We start from the raw sequence: 23954 nt of genomic DNA, 5'->3' as shown, positions 1-23954 counted from the left end.
CGTACACACCTATTGGTGGGAAAAAAATGGCCAGTGCTGTCTGGGAAGTCTGTTTCAGAGGACTTGCTTGAAGATTCTACACAAGCAAGTGTTCAAGTACAGGCTTCACTTCAAATTACTGCTAGCAGAAGCATTTATCCTTCTTATTGTCATTCTTCTTTTAGAGTTATAGTGAGTTACAATGTCTGAAAAGGTTATGAAGTATGAGTTGAGAGGAGGAGGTGATCATTCCTACATGAGAGCAAAACTGGTGACCCTTGTATTATACTGCAGGAACATAACGCATCCTGGTATTTGTTAGGGTAGAAAAGCCACATAAGTTAAAGGATGAAGCTAAGTAAACCCTGTGAAACTGCATTCAAGGGTAGTTACTCAAATGCATTCAGTTCAACTGCACTTAGATAGTTTTTCCTTTTTGTATTTCATTACACTTTCATGTAAATAGACCTTTGTTTGTCTCAAATCCTGGGTAAAACTGCATATATATATAGGCAGTTAGGAAAAAGACTAATTATTTATTTCCACCTTGGAGGAAACAATAACTGACCATCTGCGTCACAAAGTAGACAAAATCAATTGAAAAACAATAGTTTTACAAACCCTGTCAGGCTGTAACATACTTACAAATAAAGTTATGCATAACCAACAACTTCATAAATATGAAGGTCTGTTTGCAGAAAATTACAAATGTTTTATTCATGCCATACATTGTTCATTACGGATAAAATCCCTGCATATTTGATTGCAAGATCAAATCCTCCTGCGTCCTTCTCTTGTATGTGTAGGAAAGTGAAGAAAGTATATATTTGCCAGCAAAATCTAAATCCTCTGAAGGTGAGTGGGCTAATTGTACAGAAGTCTTTTGCTAGCTGTAGAAGTGTTTCTGTGGAGCTATTTAACGAAGTTTCTTTTCACAGTACCTCTCTTTAAAGGGGGCGGCTTCTTCATTGCAGAGAAATCGTATATATGTGGCTTTCGATTCATAATGCTTCCTGGTGCTGAAATGTAAAGGCTCAGGCTGAGTTGAACCAGCAAAAAAACCACCCCTAATTATGATTTCTCATAATCGGTCTCCCTACAAAACCAAAATAAAGACAAAATGCACCTTAACTTGCTAAAAAGAAGAGAGAAAGAAAGGAAGAAAGGAAAAGAGAAGAAAAAAAATTAAGGAGATATGAGGGTATTTCTCTTCTTGAGAACCTCAAGGATAAACTTATTGGCTGCTTGCTCACTGTGGATGTGATCAACCAAAGTAGTGCATTCAAGAGATTCTGAATATCATTCTTTCCACTCTTTTACATCTGTTATGATGCCAGGTTTTGGAAAGGACATTCAGAAAAAGTTGGCCATGGAAAGCAGGAGGGGAAGGGCCAAGATCATAATTCAAGCCTTCAGCCTGGCTGTTTTTCTTGTAGTTACAGTGCAATGCCAAAACTGCTTGCATGCAGACTTCCAGTGTAGTTCTGATCACGCTCGCCGCCAACAAATTTCAAGCCAGAGGTGGAGATGCTACAACATGGAGGTGCTTTTTTGGCCCATAGAGTACATGTCTCCTCCTCACAATACCACAAAAAAAGTTTATATTACTCAGGATAAATGAGGAGTAGAATTAACAAATAAAGGCATTTGACTATTAACGTGTCAAATAAATTCAACAAATAAAATTAAGTAGAGCAATAGAAGTAAATGTAAAGTGACAAACCTTTTTTGTTGCCATTTTGTGCTTTTTGAATACAGTCTTAACCTGGTATATATGTTATATCTATGAAATATACATGATCATTTTTAAGGAAAGAAGAGGAACATCTGTCAGCTGGTGATTAGTTTAGATCATTTTCTCAAAGCTAGACTGAATAATATGTACATAGTACAGTCTATCATTCATTATTTACAAGAATTTTCTAAAAAATTTTTGAGAAGGAAAACCTGGAATTTGGTAGATTAATGATCACAAAAATTCAGTAGTTCATACAAGAATAATCAAACTGCAGTGAGAGTATTTACCTTTAAATTAGCAGTCTTGTACAGTGGCTTCTACCCTAGAAAAAATTTATCTTTTCCACTGTAGCTTGCCTGTTGGTTATTATAGAGTCAGTCGCCACCTTGATCCCCGCTACTCTCTAAGCTCCAGCATTTTCAACTGGTGGTTCCATCTCTCGGTGTTTACTCAGTACAGCTTCAAGCAGAAGAACCCATTGACATCAGTGGGAGCTGGGCCAAAATAAGAACAGCAGATTCTGGCCCCTGAATTGTAACTCTTTGTGCAATGCATTATCCCTGCTAGTTGGGACACACATTTATGTAACTCTTTATGGAAGATTTTTGGTTTTCATTTGTGCAGCAGAACAATGAAAACTGACTAACCTTACCCATAAACTTATTAGAGCCTTGAGGGCATCTGGAGGGGAACTTGTGAAAGTGCTCAGTGCTTTCCATTCAGATGTTACATTATCTCTTGAATTTAACTGAACTCAGGTAAGACACTGGCGCTTCAGGTTTATAATTTTCAGAGAGGCTTAAATTCAGCAATGTGCTGGATCAGCTGTCCTCTTTTCTCCTAAGCAGTGCATTTACAGCACACACATGCTCTCAGGTGATTATTCTCTTATCGATTATGGTATCTAAACTTTTCCTGATAAATCTAGTTCATATAAATCAACAGTTCAAATGATGTGTTTTCTGGGTCTCAGGAGGAGATGTATGGCTCACTTTTGGTTTAGTAACTTAGGGAGATTGAGTTTTGAATAATGTAAATGGGAGGCGGGTGATAATTTGTAATGCTATGAATGCAATTAGTGAGATAAATACAGAGCTAGATTCATTTTCTCTGAAAAGAGGCAGTCTGATTGCTATGCAAAAAGCACTTTCATTTGTGATACTGGCTGTTCATAATGTGGTTTGCAATGCACAAAGTAGCATTTTGATTTAGAGCTTTAAAGAATTCTGGAATGAATAAAACATGAAATTAATTGCCAGAGAAGAACCTTTGCCAGACTAGATGAGATCTACTGTACTGAATAGAAAATATAACTTATGACAGGGTCTGTTCCACTCCCAAAGGAAATTATGTCAATACCAAGAAAGGTTAAAAAGCACTTCAAATAATTTGCAGTACCAGAAGTTCTTCCTGTTCATACGTGGGTTGAGGGTGCATATGTAGGTTGAGGGTAAACATATATTCATGTGTCCTATCATCCTGCACCAGGTATTAGAACAGAAATATGTAAAACATCAAACTCCATGCTTTGTATTAATGTATTTGAATGATTTGCAGTCAATTTTCACCTAAGGAAAGCTGTCAAGTTGGGAGAATAGGCAAATTTAGATGTTTTGATATATGGAGGTGTTACCAAAATCCTTTAAATATTTGGGAGAAATAAGACTCTTTGCCTTTTTAGTGTTAGGGAGTAAGACAGTACTTTATTCTTGGCTAAGAAGTGGGTGTATGCAGCTGACAAAGTTCTGGCCTCCACACAGACCCCAATACAAGACTTTTTCACTTCTCTATACACTTTTAGCAAACAAAGAAATTAATGTTCATTGGTTCTAAGTTGCATTAACTCTCTTCATTAGTTAGTGTTCTGTCCCCTATTGGTTATTGATTTCTCACTCTTCATGCTAATCTGGTCCACATTCTTTAGTCTTTATCACTTGCTCAGATGGGGAGACTCCAGCTTTCCAGGCCTTAATCTCCTTTGTATCTTCTGGTTATGCCAATGTCCTTGAAGGACCCTAAATTTAAAATCTCAGATGCCCAATCTTCAAATTCCTTTGGTTTTGTTTATTGAAGCTTGTCAGGGTTAGTTTTAACAAACTTTAGGTTTGGATGATTTAATGATCCAAATAACAATGTCTGTGAAGTAACTTAACTGATGCTGGCCAAGAGCAGGTACTACATACAACTAATTAAAAATTAACTGGGAAAGTTAGATAATTTCCAACAGAGGATCCTAAGTCTCTATGTGAAGTTGTATCTTAAATGTTCAAAGTACTTATAAAACCCTGCTGAAATCAGGGAACACTCCACATGCCCATGAGAATCCTGGGTATCTGTTTAGGGATCTCAATTTATGTGTGTGTGTTTGAAAAGGCTGGAAGATTGGGCGTGAATCTCTGAGTAGCTGTTGCTGAAGCCAACAACTGTTGCCCTTTCAATAGATGGATTTATAGGGGAACTTTAATCAATATAGGAGAACTTAATTTCTGTCTCACAGTAGAAGTTCAGAAGAACAAATTGAATGTGCATATATAATTTTAGGAAACATATAGTAGTGAATATTATTTGAGCTACATTATTTTTTACCGAGCTATTAAATTCAGCTGAGGTTTGTTGTGGATTTGCCTTGAATGAATAAAGGAGCAGGGTTTCTTTAGGTTGCTAACAAGTAAATTTTGTTCACTTTAATTCATGTTGTATTTTGTACCTAGAGTCCACTTGAACACCCCTTGGAAGTGAAATCCAGAAAACAAACCAGTCTGGAACAAAGTAGGAAAAAATGCCATGAGGGAAATTAATAACCAAAGGAAGAGGAGCAACAGCTATCCTTCTTTTGACGGATTCTTACACAAAATACACACAAACTCCTACAAATCTAGAGCTATAAAATTTAATATTCCAATATGCTTTTAGAAAGCACATTAAAGGGTTGTGTACATGTGTTGAGTGTCATATGATCTGTAGGAGAAGAAAAAAGATAGTTTTGAACCTCCTTGTCTAGTGAATCATGCCAGAGACCTCACTGAAAATCACAATCCTACTGGAGGCTGCGATAGGAGGGATTCTTCTGATGCGGAGTATGGGAATGTGATCTCAGTTAGAGCGTGATTCTTTTGTTTGTAACCTCAGTGATAACAAAGATACAGAAGAAGGAGATGAAAAGAAGTTTAAAGGAAGGAATGCATGGCATGAGTGAAGATTTTTTTTTCCAAAATGTGCGTAGGTTTCATGAATTACTATTTATTTCTATGTGAATTATGAATTAAAGGTAGAAAGCTTAGGGGATTCACGGGACCATCCAGCAGAGGAAGAGATAAGCAGAATATTTAGCTAAATGATCTTGAAATTAATAAAATAGTCATACCAAAACAACTTTTGTATCAGTATTTGTTACACTTTTATTGATATATTTTAGCTGGATATTTTCTGCAGATCTGTGAATACCAGTGAGATTAAGTATCTTTTAAGCAAATAGAGAAAGAAGGTAGAGATTTCTCTGAGAAATTAATATCCATACCCTAGATATTCAGGGTTTTGTCTGCAATGTAATTAAGCAGAATTTGAGCTCTTTCACATGTAAATTAGGTCACTGAGAGCACTGCCAATCTTAATCCTTTTTCTCATTGTTTACTGGATTTTGCAGGTTTACAGGCTACCTTTTAATTGGAAATTCTTAACATTTAAATATTTGTGTCTTTTCAGCAATTCGTTTATATCATATTATATTATAGGATGCAAATCATACCACAGTCAATTTAATTTTGGATTAATGACTGTGCCTTCTTAGACTTCCCTGAGGCAGCATTTATTAGAAGGACAGTTCAAAAAAAACTATCTTACCTTAAAATTTCTAGACTCATGAGTATTTCCCCAGTCTATGGATATTGAATCTCTGTATTTGACCTGTTGCACTTGTAATAAATAAATAAAATATATTTGTTTATGAAAAATTTCAGCTGCCTATCAGAGCAGGCATGAAAAATTTTCACATATTAAGATCACTTTAAATCACAAAACATGATTATAAACCTATTTGTGCCTAGCTCAAGTATTGTGGATCAGATCTTCAGATCTTCTGTGGTTACCACTTGTATGTGTTGTCTGTGGACATATTCCGTTTACATCCAGAAGTCTAGAGAGTAGTTTGTGGCTGTTGGATCTTTTTTTTTTTTTTCTGTATGCAATTCTCACATTTAGTCTCTGTACAAGTGGTATTTCAAAAGACGAAAAAAAAGAATATGTGCAAACTGTGTGTGGGGCAGCTGTGAAAAAATTTGATTCATTGGTTAAGAATGGATAGTTTGGAATTCTCAGGATAATGTTATGTGGCTCTGGATGAAACCATAAAAGCCTTCTCCTGTTCAAAGGTCACATGTACCATCTTGGGACTCTCATGTTTTCCAAAGACCATGTTGTTTACACACATGATTATTGCATCAAATCAGCACATGGTGTTGCAGCAGTATGAGTATCGTGTTACTTGGCATTTCAATAGCTGTTCTCCAGTGGAGAGAGGGTTTGTCATACTGGTAAAAAGATTCAAATGTAGTTTATTGATGTCCATATTAGGGATTGTGCAAGAATGACACTAATTAAAGAAAGGAAAATTAAAAGCCCAGCTCTTTAAGTCAAGTACCTAACGCTGGTTCAAAAACTAGGTTAAGCAAGGATAAAAAATACCCTAGAGTCAGGGGAGGAAGAAAACCCAAACTCTTTACTTTAAGTAACCTTGAATGGGTTCATGAGATATTAACTGAATATAAACTGACCCAGTGACTCTCTAGTTTGTGGTTTCCTAGACAAATAGGGCCAAAAGGTACACTGAGAGACTATCAGAACATTCCCTGAGTTCCAAACCAGGATTTACTGTCCTTTGCAATATGTTTGCTTGGCCTGTACCTAACGACCATCACAATGTCCACTTAGTAACCTATCCCCTTGTTTCACTTTGATTGCTCTTAGAATAGGCCCATCCATTCCCCACACAGATTCAAAAGCTGTTACCATGTTTCCCTTTGACCTCCTAAGACTGAAGAAAATTAATTTCAGTCTCTTTTGTAGTAGGTCCTTTTTCTGGTCGTTCTTGTTCTCCTCTCCATTCTCTCCATGTTCTTCTTGTGTTTCTTGATTTTTTTTTGGATAGAGTTGATATTGCATTCCAGCTGAGGTTTTAGCAGTGTTAAAGAGCCCAGAATAATTCTTTTGCCTGTCCTGCAGGTAGTATTAGCCTTTAGAAAAACCAGAAGTATGGTTGCACATTTTTGCAAAAGTGTGACATTTTTAAAATACGTTAGCTGATTTATGGGGCTCTTTTGTACCGTTAATTTGACCTACATGTCATACATAGCTATCATCCATTTAATTTCCACTGCTGTTCTTAATTATTTCTCCACTTTTGCAAGATTTTTTTGCATTGCCATCCTGTCTGTGATCAGAATATGAAGGTACTTGCTGATGGATAATCATACACCATGCAATGCTTTTGCTGGAAAGACCTACTTGTCTGTTTCTGGTGTTTGGCAAGGAAGCAGATCTGGGTTCCACCTGCTCCTCTCTTGGAACTCCCACACTGGAAATGTGTATGCATGTGTGTGTGTTCTGATAAATAGGATGGAGGATATGAATTTGTTTCTCATGGAAGATGAAGATTTTGCAGAGGTGCCGTGTGTAATGTAGCACTGGACCAGCCAAGAATTGTGCATTTTAGTGAACTCTGTTGTAGACTGACTGCACTTCTCTGTACTCAGACTGATCTGATCTCGTGAGGTGTGTAGGGCCCTTGCCAGCTCACCTTGTATCTGCTTGAGCTAGCGGACCTTATGGCCAGGTAGCCATTTTTCTCTTTTAAATTTGATTTGATTGTTTTGTCAAAAGATTAATTCTTAAAAGCTAAAGATTGACAATTTTATTGTCTTCAGGATTTGTGGGGTGTATCAATACAAATCTTAATACTATTATTTGAAGAATGCCAGAGTGAATAAGAAGAAATGTATGTTTCTATAAACAGAGAATGTGATACTGCTACTGTTATATATAACAAACTGCTAAAGAGAATTTTTTTTAGTTCTGACATTTGAACAAGCCTATTAAGAACAAGTCACAAGCTATTTTGTTTTCAGCCATTCAAAGCTGCCCAGTTTAGACACATTCCTTGTTTGCTTTGTGGTAGCTTGAAACCACTTTGTTCTACATCTGTATGGTCATCTTGATGAAATTTTAATGGGAAAGGCAGACGCATAAGGCCTGGTGAACTAACAATCAGGGATAAGGTCACCATCTGCTCATTTAGTCAAAGTTTCGTGCTTAGAATTGCTTTTTACATTCAATTACAGGCCCTGAATGGCTCCTACAAGGATCAAATGAAAACAGGAAGCCAACAGAAGGCACCTGTCTGTTGTACAGAAACTTGTGGCAGAACTTCTTGATGTTTGGGTCCATTAAATTTCCTGAAGCATTCTTGGGAATACCTTTGGCTTTTACTTTGCTTTCAGAATTTTCTCAGCTCATTACATGTCCTTGATCTTCTGTACTCTACTGTTGCTCAGACTACGGTGTTTTCCTGTACTGAAAAAACGGGACTGACTGATTCTCATGGTAATGAAAGATTCTGCACAGATAATTCCTACTCCTGGCTTAATCCTTGGGTTTGGAGTGGCTGTACATATTGAGTGTAAAACAAATTCTCAAATCCTGGTATTTTTACCATCTGAGTAAGGAGGGAGCAAAATGAGAGCATTGGAGAAAACAAATCAGGTGCACTGATTTGGTTTTGCCATCTCTTTTCTGTTTTGTTTTGGGCTTTAATTAAATTGTCTTTTGAATTTTGAGCTCTCTGAAATCTGGGGAGTGGGTGGGTACTAGTTACTAGTATGTATTTTTTATCTTAGGGTTATGATCCTGTTCTTCTTCTAGTCAAGGTAAATCCTACTGATTTACAAGGAAGCTGAAACTGACTTGTGACTACACAACATACCAAAGTACTTTATACTCCAGGAATCTGTGTCACCTTTCAGGAATATTTTTTCAGGCTTTTTCATTTTTAAAATCTACTCTCTGATTATAATGGTATTTTAGTTGTATCAAACCAACAGATGTGTAAAATGTTTGTTTCTGTGAGTCCATTTCATTACCATGTTACTGCTTGTGCTGTAACCATTTCTTCTGGAACCCAAGCTGAAAAACCATTTGTTAATATATCATACATCTCTAAAGTTTCTTATAAATCCTGCTGTGAGACAGGGTCTCTGTCAGCCTTAATGACTGCAACTGCTATACAGCACAGTGGCCCCTTGTCAGGATTTGGGTGGCACCACAGAAGTACTACAGGGACCCTTGTATGTTTTACCCCAGGAAAGATGATCCCATTTTCAAGAACATATCTGTTATGGAGAAGTACTCTTCATTTCATTCTGGGGGCTTGGTTGGAAATTGCCAATGACGTGTATATCCTTCCATTCTCCTGAAGTTTTGTTTTGTTATGGCAAGTCCATATGGCCCTTTTGGTCATTCAGGAGCTTGCCTGGGAACTGAGGCACAGGGTATGTGTCACAGCCCTGCATGTCTGATTCCACTGTCCATGCCACTGCTGCTCCTGCTTTAGAAAATGGGATGAGGCTGCAGGCATGGGAACGGAGGAATAATTTAATAAGTACTTGGTTTACAAGGACTTATTGCATAAAAGAACATGTAGTCTGTTTCAAGAGGAGATTTTCACAATTTACCAAGCTTTTGTTCCCTTCTTCTAGCTATGTATTCATTCAGTATTGCTGCTGCATTTGGTGGCCTGTGCTTTCCAGCCATGCCATGCAGTGTTATTTAACTGTCTGTAAGCATATTTATCTGTGCAATTCAACTTTCATCCATATTTTTCTGTGTTAACATTTCTTCATAGCATAATCTTACTCTTTTTAAGCTTTTTAACCCTTTGAATGTGGACTCATAATTTTCATCACCTACACAAAAATGCTACAATCTGAGGACAAGCCTTTGGAACAGGTAGGTACATATTGCCATTTGTGCAGGCAGGGGAACTAAGCATCATGCTTTTAGAGTCACATTTTCACAGAGCAGAACTGATACCATTACCTTCCCTTGGGATCCCACCTCAGTGATGGGCCGATCAATCGGCACATTGTTGTCATCCATTCCACTTTGAAACAGTTTATTTTCTGCTTTAGATCCAATTATTTTGAACAGAGCTCTATAAAAAGTAAAACAGTTTATATCAATTAGTAGAAGCAAACATATGTTCTGTAGCTGTGCAAAGATCCTATTTAAAATTCTCAAGTAAAGTTAAGACGTGCATATTTTAAAATAAAACATAACATGTCACATATGATTGTGGCAGAAGGGGAGCTGAAATGCAAAAACATTATGAACGCCACAGAAGAGGCTGTGTGAAAACCTAGAAATATTGATATGTCACCTAGTTACTGTGTGAGAAGCTCTGGGAAAGACTTGTGCATCATGTGCTTTGCAGGACAATTTCTTTGGCATAACAATTGAGTGGCAGCCTGCATGATTTGCTGCCTCTGAGGCCTGACAGGAAAGAGTACAACCCAATTTCTGGCCATGCAGGACACGGGCTCTTGCTGACTTACCACCTTGGACACCAAGCAGCTGAGGTGTCCATCATCTCTCACAGAACAGCTGCTCAGTGGAAGGGATCAACCCCAATGGGCCAAACAGCCTGTGCTGCCTTTTACCTGCCCAAGTCATCTCATGTGTGATAGGACCTTTGCTGCATTTTGGGACACTGATGAGGAAAGGGTAATTGAAAAGAGGGAGCAAGCAAAAATAAATTGACAAGGAAGTACAACAAAAGAGGGGAAAGACAAAAAAGTTTGGTCTTTGCTATTCTAAAACTGAGGGGGCAGCAGTGTGAGTGATGGTAGGACATTATAGGATTGGTTGGGAGTTTCTGAGGACAAGAGCAGTAGGAGATACTGTAAGGGAAGGGAACATGGTTAGAGATGGCAGAAGTACAGAGTTATCTCAAAGTAGGGAACATAAGTCGCTTGACTGCAACCATGGTATGAGTAGGGAGCCACGACCTGCATGAGAAATTCATGAACAGAATATCACTGTTCAACACCTTGCACTGGATTCATGAAGAAAAAGGCTTCAGATGTAACAAATGCCTTCCTTATAAGGCAGCCATATGTGTGCATGTTTTTCAAGGCCTTTAACCAAGAAGGAAGGGATTTTAAGGATGTAAAATAGTTTGTGTTCTTAAGAAGAAAAACAGATGTCAAACATCAGGTAGTGTCGTGGGCATCACTTGCACAGTTCACGTCATGGAAGATAGGCTCAGGATGGTTCTGTGGGAATTGGTCATCCCCCTGCATTGGTACTGGTAAGCACTAGAGGAAAGCCAAGTGTGTCTTGCATTTTTCACTATTTGTAAGACATGTTTGCTCTCTACTAATTAATAATTTGTTACATGCAGGAAGGGCTTTTCTATTGTCAAAATTGTTGTTGTGGAGGAAAGTACAGCTGTATATCAGAGTAACTGACATGGCTGATACACTGTGACCCTCAGCCTAATCTGGAGACAAGGAAAATGTCACAATTGACTATCTTCTCTTAAATCAGAGGAGTTGCATCAGTCTAACATGTGGTTGGAGAATCTTGGAGTTAGGCATTCCTGTGTAATGATGACAGTATTTAGCTGAGGTCTGGATTAGTTCATTCAATCATTATGAAAGCACAGCACCATTTCAACATGCTGTACTTCTCAGCAGATGGAGATGTATTTCAAGCTGTGTATATGTTTGAATGAGACAAGGCAAGCATACAGATAAGTAAAAATAGACTAGGACCCAAAGTGCATTTGTTTTTTCTCTTAAAAGCTGAAATACTGCTTGACAACTACTGAACATCTTGTCCTCTTTGAAGCATTTGGTTTTTATTCCATGAAGTTAATCTGGTCACATTTCAAAAAATCTTGTTCTGTCCTGATTGTATTTCTTGTTTAATGAATAAATCTCACTTTCAGGGTCTCTGAGTATAGAAGTTAGAGTTATGAACTATAAAGGTGTTGAAATTTTGCAACAATGAATCCAATAAAGAGGATTAATTATTATTTCTGTACTGTAGACAAGAGAGACTGATGTTGTTTTCTTACCTGTCACTATGAAATGATAATCTGGCAATAGATGTATGACTTTTACTGACTTTCATGAGCCTTGGGAATGTGAATGCATCATGTGGTACATTTTTGCAGTCCTTAAAGACTCAAACATTCCCCATTTCTTCCAGTCTTCAGGAAACAAATTCTAAGAAGTGTAATAAACCAGAGATGGTGTATTTTTCAACTGAGTTCTCTCTACAATAATAATAATTAGCATTGCTAATGCACCTCTTTTACATGCAAAATATGGATAAACATTCGTAGATTGGATTTTCACTTGGTAAAACTAAAGACTATAAAAAGACTTAGTTCTTTTGTGAAGAACTTTAAGGTCTAGTAGTGAAAACACTGTGTAAGAACTAGGTATTACTATCTTTTATTACTTTTTTCAAAAGACTGCCAGGGTGTCAAGGGAACCAAATGTGTGGAATGGTGTTCTTATGTTAGAGACTAGTAAAGATTCAAACAAATAACTAAAGTACTTTTTATGGGTTTACTTAATTTTAGACATTTGAATAATATAATCCCTAATGAAAATGTCAATGAACCTCTATTTTATCACAATTTGTAGACTTTATAGACAGCCTTAAATAGTGGGAGATATATAATTTTTTAATTAGATTTTGATAATTTGTCCTGGGGTGCATGTGTATTCAGGAAATCTCAGAGAGCACAGTTAATCAGAAGGATGGTGCTCAGCACTTGCACAGCCTCAGTTGTGTGTGCAGCTGCATAAATGTTTGATTGCAGTAACTGGTGTTCAGAAATGCTTGTGCTGCTTTTAAGTATAGCTATACATATGTTTGGCCAAGTTTTTTGATTATGATAGATTGCACAGTTTTAAAAAATTGGCAAATACATGCATAAAAGTATGATTTTTTAAAAATGGCAAATACATGCATAAAAGTATGATTTTAAGTTGTATGTACATTCCCCATGACTGTGGGTGGATGTAAATAGGGAATGCAAACACCTGATTAGTTGATTGTAGCTGAATGTACAAGTTCTCTGTGAGCTGTTATTGAAAGTATTTGCATAACAGATATGTACATCCCGTGGTAAAATAGTTACTAAAATTGGAGCTCCTCAGCTCACTGACATATACAAGTTAGGAATACAAGAGAGAACAGTTTTGGGATGTAGTAGTTTTCTAAACTATACTTCTTGAATGTATAATTTATCATTTAGAAGGGCTTTCCATCAGAAGGTTGTTTTGGCACTGAGGTAATGATGTTGTGTACTGTGAAAGGATGGAAATGAATCATTCTGTAGTTGCTGGGGAAATAGCTCTTTACTTAGCTTGAAAGCAGGGACAATGCAGGCTAGAATGGTGTAAAATTGTAATGAATCCTATGTAGTATCAATCTATCTTCATGACAACAGATCCAAACTTTGCAATACTTCAGCTGGCATATAATGAATATGTTATATCACTATGCTCACAAGCTGCTTCAATGTTTTTGTGGATTCCAAAGCACTGTTGAGGGCATGGAAGCTGTTTAGCTGTATCTAGCTAGAAATGAGAATGAGTGGATATGACTGAAATCCTGTGCAATAATAAGTTCAGTTTAGATTTATGTGAAACTAGATTGCTTTTTAAAAAACAATTTCCATTCTTCCAGAAATGGGTGATAATGATGTAACCGAATACATTAGCCAAATCAAGATTTTAATTTTAGCATGAATTGCACAGTATTAATAATTTTAGGATTAACTAGCAATGGACCATGTGTTCTTCAGATTATAATAGCTGTTTAAAAATGAGCAATCCACTCACTGTTAATTTAACAGGGCAAATTTTATCAAGCCTGTCAAAATAACATCAGATCCTGGTTTTAAAGTTTGTTTTTTTGTTTTGAAAAACAGTTTTGTATTGCATTATTCTTCCCAGAGATGCCTGTGTAGCTTTGCAGTATTGTACAGTTCACTCAAAACCTTGACAACCAAGATCCGATCCCATTCCAGAGATTCATGCTTGCTAGCCTAATAAGAGCATGGTTAATTATTATCCTTTTAATCCCACTGCATTTCCATGAGGAGCAAGGAAAAGACTTACTTCATTGCTTGGCATGTCAGGATTCTGCAAATCCACTGCTACTATTTCAGTCCTGATGCTCATTTGGAGCGGGAAAGCAAATCTTGAAATTACTCCGGAATTTCAATGGAGGTAGATAAGAAATTAGGCCATGGTAGCTCAGAAAGTAATGAGAGTAAATGAGGATGAGAGTAAATGTACACAGCCAGCATAGCTGGTTTTTACTGAACTTGGAGACTATCAATTACATTTTTACTCCTATTTGGATATTCTGAGATCCAAAAGTGTCCTTATTGTATCCTGACTACATCCACTTTGAATCCACCATGGTGATCTGCTGCTCAGAACTGAGACAGAGAATAGCAATTCTGTTCTTGGTAGGTCACAGAGGAGAGGAAAGCTTCCATTAGAAGTCTCTGCTCTGGTAGACTTTCAGCCTAGTAAGTAATGAGTAACATTGCTGTTCCACTTCAGCGGGCTGTCAAATTAAATATGTTTCTGTGATGATGCTTCTGGCATAGTTGGCCTAATGCATATGCAATTCATGTATTCAAGTAAAATAAAAATGAAATAACGTGCACAGTGAGTGTGTGAGCTGGAAAACCTTATGTGATTTCTGTGACTAAGGTAGGTGACTTGGGTGTTCAGTTGTGTTTCCCTGGAGCAGGAGGAGAGGCCTCTGGTGTTGAAAGTTGTAGCACTAGTACAGCCAGGGTTCCTGAAATGATCAGAAGTCTTCAGGCTACATGCCTGTCCCCTTGGCACTAAGACGTAGAGTGAGATGAACTGCAATGGCTCCAGCTGTAGGACATATTAGAGTCTTTTCACTAATGCGGATATCTCTAGAAATAAATTGCAAAACCTACATTGCAAAGTGAATGGCAAAAGCCTGACTTTGAGATGTAGAAATACTTGAGTGAAATCAAAATCTCCAGAGGCATCTATGAGTTTTGAACCTATTTTTCACAGACACCTTGATGTTTGTTCTAGCTTTTAGCAACTGCTGTCCAGAAACAGAGACAGGGCTCTTTTACAAGTCATATAGGAGCTGTTGCAGCTGTCTGACTCTCTGGGAGCTTACAAGGGCTAAAAATATGGGAAAGCTTTTCCTCTGTAATGCTGTTTTGCCTTGTCTCTCTTAGAGCTTATACTGAGGACCTTTTATTATTGAAACAAGGGCTAACCCTGATCCAATATAAGATCCTAGATTTTTATTTTACAGAGGTAATAACTGCATAACTCCCTCTTCCAACTAGACAGGTATGAAAAATGTTGAGTGAGGCAAACTAGCTTCTGCTTACTGTTCAGCAGTTGAATACTTTGCATGCTGGAGGGCATGAGGCAGGGAGGGAAATGTCAAACAAGACTGGGAGACCAAGGACATCCACTGCTTGAAGACAAATTTGGTTTAATTGGTGTAACTGAAATGTGTCCTGTTCAGGAAATAGGCTGTAATATAACATTATCCAGATACAGAGTGTAAGGACAGGCAACCTTCACTGAGAACAGAGGAGGAGATATGACAGTCTGAATGAGGAAGGAAATTATGCTGAAAACAGAATGGCATTCACATGAATGGCAGCTAAGAGACACCTTGAACTTGAGGCTAAAGACTGAAATGGTAAAACAAGTATAACAGAAAACAATTACAGATCTCCCAGGGCTGGATGAAAAGACAGATCAGGAAATATTTATGAAGATAGGGAACTGTACTTGGACTAGGACATTGATCATACGAAACTGCAATTACTCTGACATTGACTGGAATGAGAATTACAGAGGGATTTAGGAAGCTGGAGCTGTGTGTATTGACAGATTCTTCCTACCCTGCAGCCTGACAACCAACAAGATTAGAAGCCATTTGGAAAAAGCTGCAATGGCTAAGCAAGGCAGCACATCTGCTGATACCAGCACTCAGGCCAGAATGACATTAGCTGAAAGTTAGGATGGAAGGAAATTGATGTTGAGTGTGAGTATGATTCTGATTTCCAGATGTGAGGAAATCCATGCTCTATTGTACACTGTGGGCCATAATTTTTGGGTGAATTGAAGTGAATGTCATTTTACTGGATAACATAAGAGGTTCATTTTCAAGACTAGATGTCCTGACGTAGGTTTGAAACCGACTCACTGACCCTAGTGGGGTTTGATCATATTTGTCTTAAACTTTTGAGAATATATAGCTGATGCAAATATGATTTCTAACTAGGATCGAGGAAGTAGACAGCAAGTATCTGGCCAAAATTGCAAAGGCCTAGCTTTTATAAAGGACAAACGAAAAAGGAGATTATGCCTGTTAACTAATAGATTACAAAATACTGGAAAATGACAGGCCCAGAGCACAATTTAATTCAGTTTGGTTTTATTAGACAAAATGAAAGAATGTGGTGCTTTTAAAGAAAAATGTAAAGAGATGTTGAAAAGAAGTAGATCCTTCTAATGATCAAATATTAAACAGGATTTATTGTCACTGAGACATGTTACTGCAGTTATAGTAATCATATCCATCAAAAATGTACCTTCTCCAGGTATCATCAGATATATCCTATATATATGCACATTAGTTTGCAGTAAAAGAGTGAGAGACAATAGCTTTTTGGACCTTTGCATTTTCCTGCTAGCCATGTTGTTTCTGATGCACATGAGTTGTGCTGTGACACCTGTCTAAGCTATTATCTCACGAAAAGCAATTAACTCATGATTTGGTGTGTTCAGCCAAATAGCCTTGCATTTGCTTTGATGTTTTTGTCACTGTATGAGGGTAAACCCAGCAAGTTGACACTGAAGAAATGAACCTTTAAAGCTGTATCAGATGGCTACAATTTAAATCTAAACTAAACTAATATAATATACTATAATATAACTAATATAGTATAATTAATATAATATAAATATTCCTCCTATAGTGGAGGTATAGGAGGAAAATTTACAAAGATTTTAAAAAGTGTTTAAAGAAACTTACTAAAAAGCAAACTTTGTGAATAAATACTGGCTAGTGGGACAAAAAGCTTCACCTTTTCTCTTGCTCAAATAGTGCAGTAATGTTTAAAAGTTACAATTTTTCATATGTATATGACAGAACACTATAAAACAAATACATATTAATGCAAAGTCTGTCATTTCTCTCTTTGGACTGTTATGAGACAGGATGGTAAAAGCTTAATGGAGAAATAATGCTAACCTCTTCCATGTTGTTTTCCTTCATGCCATGGCAGTGTGCTTCCATCCAAGTGACATACACTGTGGTACCTGGTGTTGACATATATTTCCTAGCCACTAAGAGACTAAAGGGTGCTTTTCATTCACCTATTACATCTGAAAGAGAAGTTGCTGCTCTCCTTAGGCATAGACTACGATAATTACCAAAACATAAGTGCAATTTCTTTTAAGCCAATGGACTCGGCGGAGACTGGCTGCATCCACAGCTAGCTGAAACTGGACTAGTTTTTGTAGATGCGCAAGAATTTTTCCTTGAAAGGCAATCTCTGTCCTCCAGCCCGTGGGTGAGGTGAATTTGCTCCACAATGCTCCAGGCTGTGTTAATGTGACTTTTCAGCTTCTTGGCTTGAAATAAAGTTAGCCAGCTTGCTTAGATCCCACAGAGAGTATGCCCACATTTCTTTGCAAAACGCCTTCTTGCCACAGTGTGATCCAACATAAAGCTATTGAACTTGGAGTGTTCTGTCTGCAGAGGTTCAGTGTGAGCCTAGAGTACACTTCTAACCTCCAAGGGACTGGACTATATCTGCCTGGAGGATGGAGGATTGCATGATGTGGAAGTAGTCAATGCCAGCCTGCAAAAAGACAGCTTGAGGAGGAGTTTCTACCCAGCTTAAATGCTGGGTAGAAAGAGTTAAGACTGACGAGATGGTGATAAATATTTTTTCTGTGGGATGCAGATGACAGCAGTTAAGTGGTTCAGACAGACCACAGAAACCATCACACGTACCTTTTGAAAGGCAAATGACAAAGATGCAGAGAAAGCCCTATTCCAACATCCCTTACATAATTTTTCCTGCAGAAGTCTTTTAAAAGCCACATGACATAATTTACAGGAAGACCCATGCCCTTTCTTTCATTGACATAACATTGTGGACTAACTTGTGGTGTATATTTACAGTGATGTAATGAATATTTGATGTAAAAAAATTCTCTCATGGGAGCTTCTGTGAGCTGTTTGCTAGGAATGTTCATCATGACTTTTGTAGTGTTAACTCTTTGAATGGGCAAATTATATTACTCCACTTATTCTGCCAGACTCTTGGTTAAACTCTGGAAATTTCTTTTGAATTGAGATTAATGGGGCAGCATCACACAAATCCCAACTGGATCTGTCATAGTAATCTAATAAATTTAGAACTTTCATACTTCCAGGATAAATATGCTTTTGAAATGTGGTTAGCATTAATATCTTTTAAGAACCACACCAAATTCACTATATTTTTCAGCAGTCTGGCCTGGATATTCCCTCTGTAGAGTATTTCTAGAACTTCAGCAAAATTAAGGAAATAAGCTGTTTCAAAAGCATTTGTTTTTGTGTATATACATTTTGCAGGCCAGAGAGTAAGAGTTTACACAGCCACACAATTCCTACTACTTCTTTAGGAAAGCAAGTTTTTTTTCTACAGAATGCTATGGGTTGTAAGGGGTCCAGTTCCAACACTCTCCCTGCCATGAGCAAGGACACCTTCTGCTAGCCCAGGTTGCTCCAAAACCCATCCAGTCTGGCCTGGGACACTTCTGGTCTCTGGGCACCTACAGCCCCCCTGGGCAGCTCAGGAGCGATGCTGTCAGTGCGGACCAAGCCTGAGGCGGGGAGGATTTACAGAACATGCCCAGGATGTGCTCTGGGGACAGTGGTGGGAGCCAGGAAGGTGCAAGGGGGGAAGATGGACACAGCACAAGGGGCAGTGGCAGGGAGCAGTGCTGAGAAGCTGCCGGTTCTGAGTCACAGCACTGGCACCAGCATTTCTCTGTGGAGGAGCCTGGGGGGAAGGTGATCTCTTCTGCTTTTTCAGGTTCTTTCTAATGTACAAGCTTCTGAGCATATTTGCACAAATAACACTAAAATACAAGTAATATTAACATACACCTGCTGACTGACAGTTATAAATTTGCTGGTCTTCTCGAAATATAGTGCTAAAACTAATACCAAACCAAAAGCCCTGGGAGCTGTGCGTCTCCAAGAATTTTTCTTTCTTTTAGACACTAAAGAAATAGTAAAGATGGTCGCAGAAACAAGAAAAGCAGCTTAGCTGTATTCCCTCTGCTATCTGCAATGTGATTTTTTTCACTGAGGTCAAGCATGTCTTCTGTTTTCTGCATGTCTTTCCCTGTCTGCTACTCCTAAATGCAGTTCTGTGTCTTTTTGGAGCTTTCTTATTTCTGCAGAGGGAATCACTGCCACCTCCTGGTCAAGTAACAGAGAATAATAAAATCCTTCCACCCACTCATGAGCTGTACCATTGTCCCACTCTGTGGAAGCAGAGATTTTCAGTGGGGATCCCTATGGGTTTGGTGCAGGTCATTCCATGACTATTATACCAGTTATTTATTTATCTGAGCATTCAGAGGAAAAGGGAACACTTAATTCATTGTAGGTTGGCTGTCTGGTCCAACAGGTCCTGACTACTTAAATTTGTACATTTGTTCCATCATTGGTGTAATAGGTAAATGGAGATAAATCCATTATTTGTGCTATAAAAGTGGGACAATTTAAGTGCTATTTCCTTAGACAGTGCCTTAGACTTCTTTAAAAATACCCTTATGGATCAACAACACTCCTTTTTGTTACAGATCCACACAAATTCAGTCTGTACTTTCAGTATTGCTTCCCGAAGTGGCCATATCAGCACAGGTCAAGAGCATAAAAATCTGTTGGAGTGAACGGCTAAAGACACAGCTGGATGCCATCAGTCCTGTTAACTAGTCATACAGTGCCAATAAATGCCTTATGCTTTCCTTGCTATTCAAGAAATAGAAATATAGCCGTGACTGCATGTGAAGAGACAAAACTATTTCCTTTAATTTATTAGGAACAATTGTTTCCATAAGACCTTTATGTCTCTCCTTAAAAACATAAGCTTCAGTACGATTGCATTGTCTGTGATCTTTCTTCATCAGAAAATTCAACTTATATTTAAGTCAGCTTAAATATTTATTAACCCAAATACTGGTTTGGATTGAGCATTTCCTGATTTTTATCTTCTAATAACTTGCCTTCATTGTGACCTCTGAGTTCACAGCCAGAAGTAGATTAAAAAACCCGCTTGAGTATGGCCACTTCAGAGTCAATCTGCCAGCTGCTGCTTTATAAAGGTTGCACTGCGAAAGTCAGTATGCATTGTGCCTTGTGGGTCTGGAAAAGACTGATGGGTAAGGGGGTAGAGATGGGAAATACCAGTACAGTGTTTTGAGACTTTGGCTTGTGTATTACAAGAACAAAAATGTTCTTAAAGAATGAGACATGGGGTTTGCAGCCATTTAACATTTAGATTCATTGTATTTGTTCACATCCTTTGTGCTCTAATTCCACAGCTTTCCCAGTCGGCTGCATGGAAGAAAAAATTTGGCCAGAAGCTGACACCACTTCTCACACTTCTCAACAAGATTAGGAGCAACCTTTAATCTAATTTTTTTTTATTCCTGGTTCCAATTCATATATACAATGAAGGACAATAGTTGTTTTTTTTACCCACCATGTAGTCTGTGGGACATTCAGGATAAAGGATTTTGTGCATAATCGTTTTCATCTTTTTGCTTCTTAAAGAGTAGAGCTTATTCTATGGCATTCTTTCTCATACTCAGTAGGCTTCCGCTTATCCCATTAACTGTTTCTAGTAAACAAATTATCTGAGCATTTTGTTATGCCCCAAATATGCATACGTCTGTATCCTATGTATTAGCCAAATGTTCCAAAAACCCCCATGCATCAGAACAGATAATTGTAAAAGTCTTCTCACCAGGAAATAATTCAGAAGAAATCAAACCTGACCCTGGTAAGTTTTGGGGCTTTTTAATTATCTTTAGTAGACAATTCAGATTATGACTTTGACCTGTCTTTGATATAAAGTCCAACAACAGCAGACAGCAAAGTAGGAATGGTGGCAGATTTAATCATGGATTTTACCCACATTCAGCAGGCCAGCAGGGCACTCATTTCAGAGACTCATAAGATTATTCTTTCCCTGTGAAATCCTCTTGCTGCTTTCTGGTTCACTGATAGCATCTGAAAATGTATTCTGATCTGATATAGTACCACTAACAAAGGAATTCTCTCTGGCCTTATCAGTAATGGAAGTTGCAAAAGATTTCACTTCTAAAGTGGTAACTGATCATTAAACTCACCTCAAAAAAACACTTCCCAATCTTGCTGAGCTGTGAGTCAGTGAGAGATTGCACCTGTTTTCCTATTATCTCCTGCAATGCCTGCTGCTCTTAGCCAAAGGACAGAAACCAGTGAACACTAGGAATGATTTTCATCTTAAGTTTTCATGTTTAAAACCAGAAACCTTCAGGGTTACTGTTAAGCCTACACTTTTCTAGATGTCTTAACAGTACAGAGCCATCATGTGCAGTAGGCTCCAAAGTGTTCCCTTCTGCTGAAATAAAGGAATCATTATAATCTTTTCACAGGGTCCTTCATCTAGCTGAACCCCCTCATTTCCTTGTCTCCTTTCAGCTTTCCCTCCCTGAGGTTTAAAACTGATGGCTGTGATCACTATGCAAAAGATAATGGATGTTACCAGCAGTTTTCAGTATGCCTTTGGAGGAGGTGCAGACAGGCTGACAGGGTGTGTTACCCGTCTGTTCACTGTCAGCTTGTGACAAAGTCTGCCTGTGTTTACCAAACAGCATTCAAGGAGGAAGAGATAAAAGGAGCCCTCCAAATTTGCACTGAAGCAGATGAGAGTACTGACATGAGCTGTTTGTTCAGCTGGAGGGTCCCGAGCTGCACCAGGGAGGGATTGTGATAAACCCTGGCCACGGTAACAGCCTGGCTGCCTGCAGTCTCCTTCATAGTCATGACAGTGCTTGTGGCTCTACCCCTCAACTGGCCATCAGGAAACTCTCTACTTTTACTTAGGTGTATGTCTGTGTCCAGAGTTCCAGAAAGGTGAGTTCTGGGTTTTGCTGAAGTATCTCAGAGTGAAGTTCCACCCATGAAGAACACAGTACTGAGAGGAGGAGAGAGTGCTTCTCCTGCTCTGCTCTCCCTGCTTTGCTCCTGCACCTTGTGGTGATTTGTGGACCCTGCTGTGAGCTGATTCAGCTTGCTAACTGAGCAGAAAGCATGACACCAAAAGAATGAAGAGATTGCTGCTGAGTTAGCAAGCTGAAGCAGTTCACAGAGAAGTGGGATGAGCGCCAAATCTGGCCCGGGCCACACCGGAACTGCTGGAGCCCTTCCCTTCAGTGGCAGCTCCAAACCCGAGTCCGGCTACACCCATGCTCTCAGGCAAGCCCCCCAGTTTGACCTTACATTTAGGTATACATGACTGCTGTGCCAAGCAGCATCTAGAATAAAAGAAAGATATTTTCAGGGAACTAAATTAAACAAAGGGGAATCTGTTGGTTTCTGTAGAAGTTCTGTCGAGGGAAAGACTAAATAAGAGAGAAGGCTTTCCATGTTGCCAGATGTATCAATCACACAGGTGTCCTATATCTAAACTGTTCAAGTTTTGTGGCTCTGCAAAGAGTAATTTATTAAAAAATATCTTCCATTTAAGACAGAACATTGAGAAGAAACTATAAATAGAAAAAAAAAGAAAATAAATTATTATTTTTACGATCTGGCATATTTTCATCTTTGTTCTATAGCATCCCCCATTAAATCATGCTGTAGCACTTACTGCAGGACTGTACCAGCTGTATATAGGGTGATCTGAATAAAGGGAAACAAAATCTCCTTCCCCTTACACTGACTATACTTCTACTGCTTTCAATAGAGATGTATTATTAAAAAAATTAGCTAAAAGTTTCTTAGTTCCTGTTGATGAGATTCATCTGCAGGGTTAGCTGTTGATCTTTTAGTGGTGATTTTAATTTTAATATCAAGTGATGATTCCTCCTGTGAAGAAGCTGGCTTAAATGCCAGGGGAAAAAATGCATCCTGACATGGTTTTGTGAAGCAATCATTTCTTAGGTGTTTTCAGTCAGGAAATGAAACAAAGAATATCTCAGTCTTCCCTTTGGCTGTCCCATGCTCTCCACTGTTTTGTGGAAAAGAGGAAAAAAAATCAGTTTATTAAAATCCTTTTCAATCTGCTCTTTCAGAGAATGTTATCTTCCTCAGTTTTTTTCATTACAAGAGCTGATGAACTGTAAGAGATTGCACAGAGAGAGAATTGTGCACATAGCCTTACCATCTGACTTTTAGTTAATCTTCCAAAATGCAATCCGTCTGAGTGCTAACTGTAGTGGATGTAATGGAATATAAGGTTAAATTGAGAAACAAATCCTGTCTACAGGCTAGTCAATAACTGAATAGTTGGACAATCCCAAACCCCTGCCACTTTAATGTAATTGAAGTGTATGGAAAAGACATCCTCTTTCAGCAACTGCCAGAAGCAGCTTCCACTACAGGTGATAGCACTCTGAATATATTCAGGCCATACTGGTGTAAAAAGGGGGAAGGAGTGGGAATGGACAGTTGTCCTGTCTTTAAAATCTGTCTTGAGGAGTTTTGTTTTAAAGAGATTGCAGTTTACTGTGTGTATCAGTTTTGGGGACACACATGAAAGCTCTTAATATGTTTGAAGACTTTTATGGTCTGTCTAAAACTGATGAGATTTAACACTTTTGAGGGGTTATGAGAAGTCTCTCTAGCAGTTCATCACCTGTGTCCTGTCCAGATGAACAACAGAGTAATATTTCTGGAGTCGTATTATGCAAAAAATCATGGGAAGGACATAACAAGAAAAAGATATAAACAGTGAAATTAATTTTTAATAATCACCCTTAATAGTGTTCATTCAGTTGTATTGATCAAAAATTGCTTTCTGAAAACAATACTGCTTAGGCTGTATTTGCTTATTACTCATTTGCTTATTACTCATTATTATATTAAT

The sequence above is a fragment of the Agelaius tricolor genome, unplaced genomic scaffold, assembly GCF_023055355.1.
Source record: "Agelaius tricolor isolate 1412-34295 unplaced genomic scaffold, bAgeTri1.0.p SCAF_23, whole genome shotgun sequence".
NCBI lineage: Eukaryota > Metazoa > Chordata > Aves > Passeriformes > Icteridae > Agelaius > Agelaius tricolor.
Note: the sequence above shows the minus strand (reverse complement) of the source record.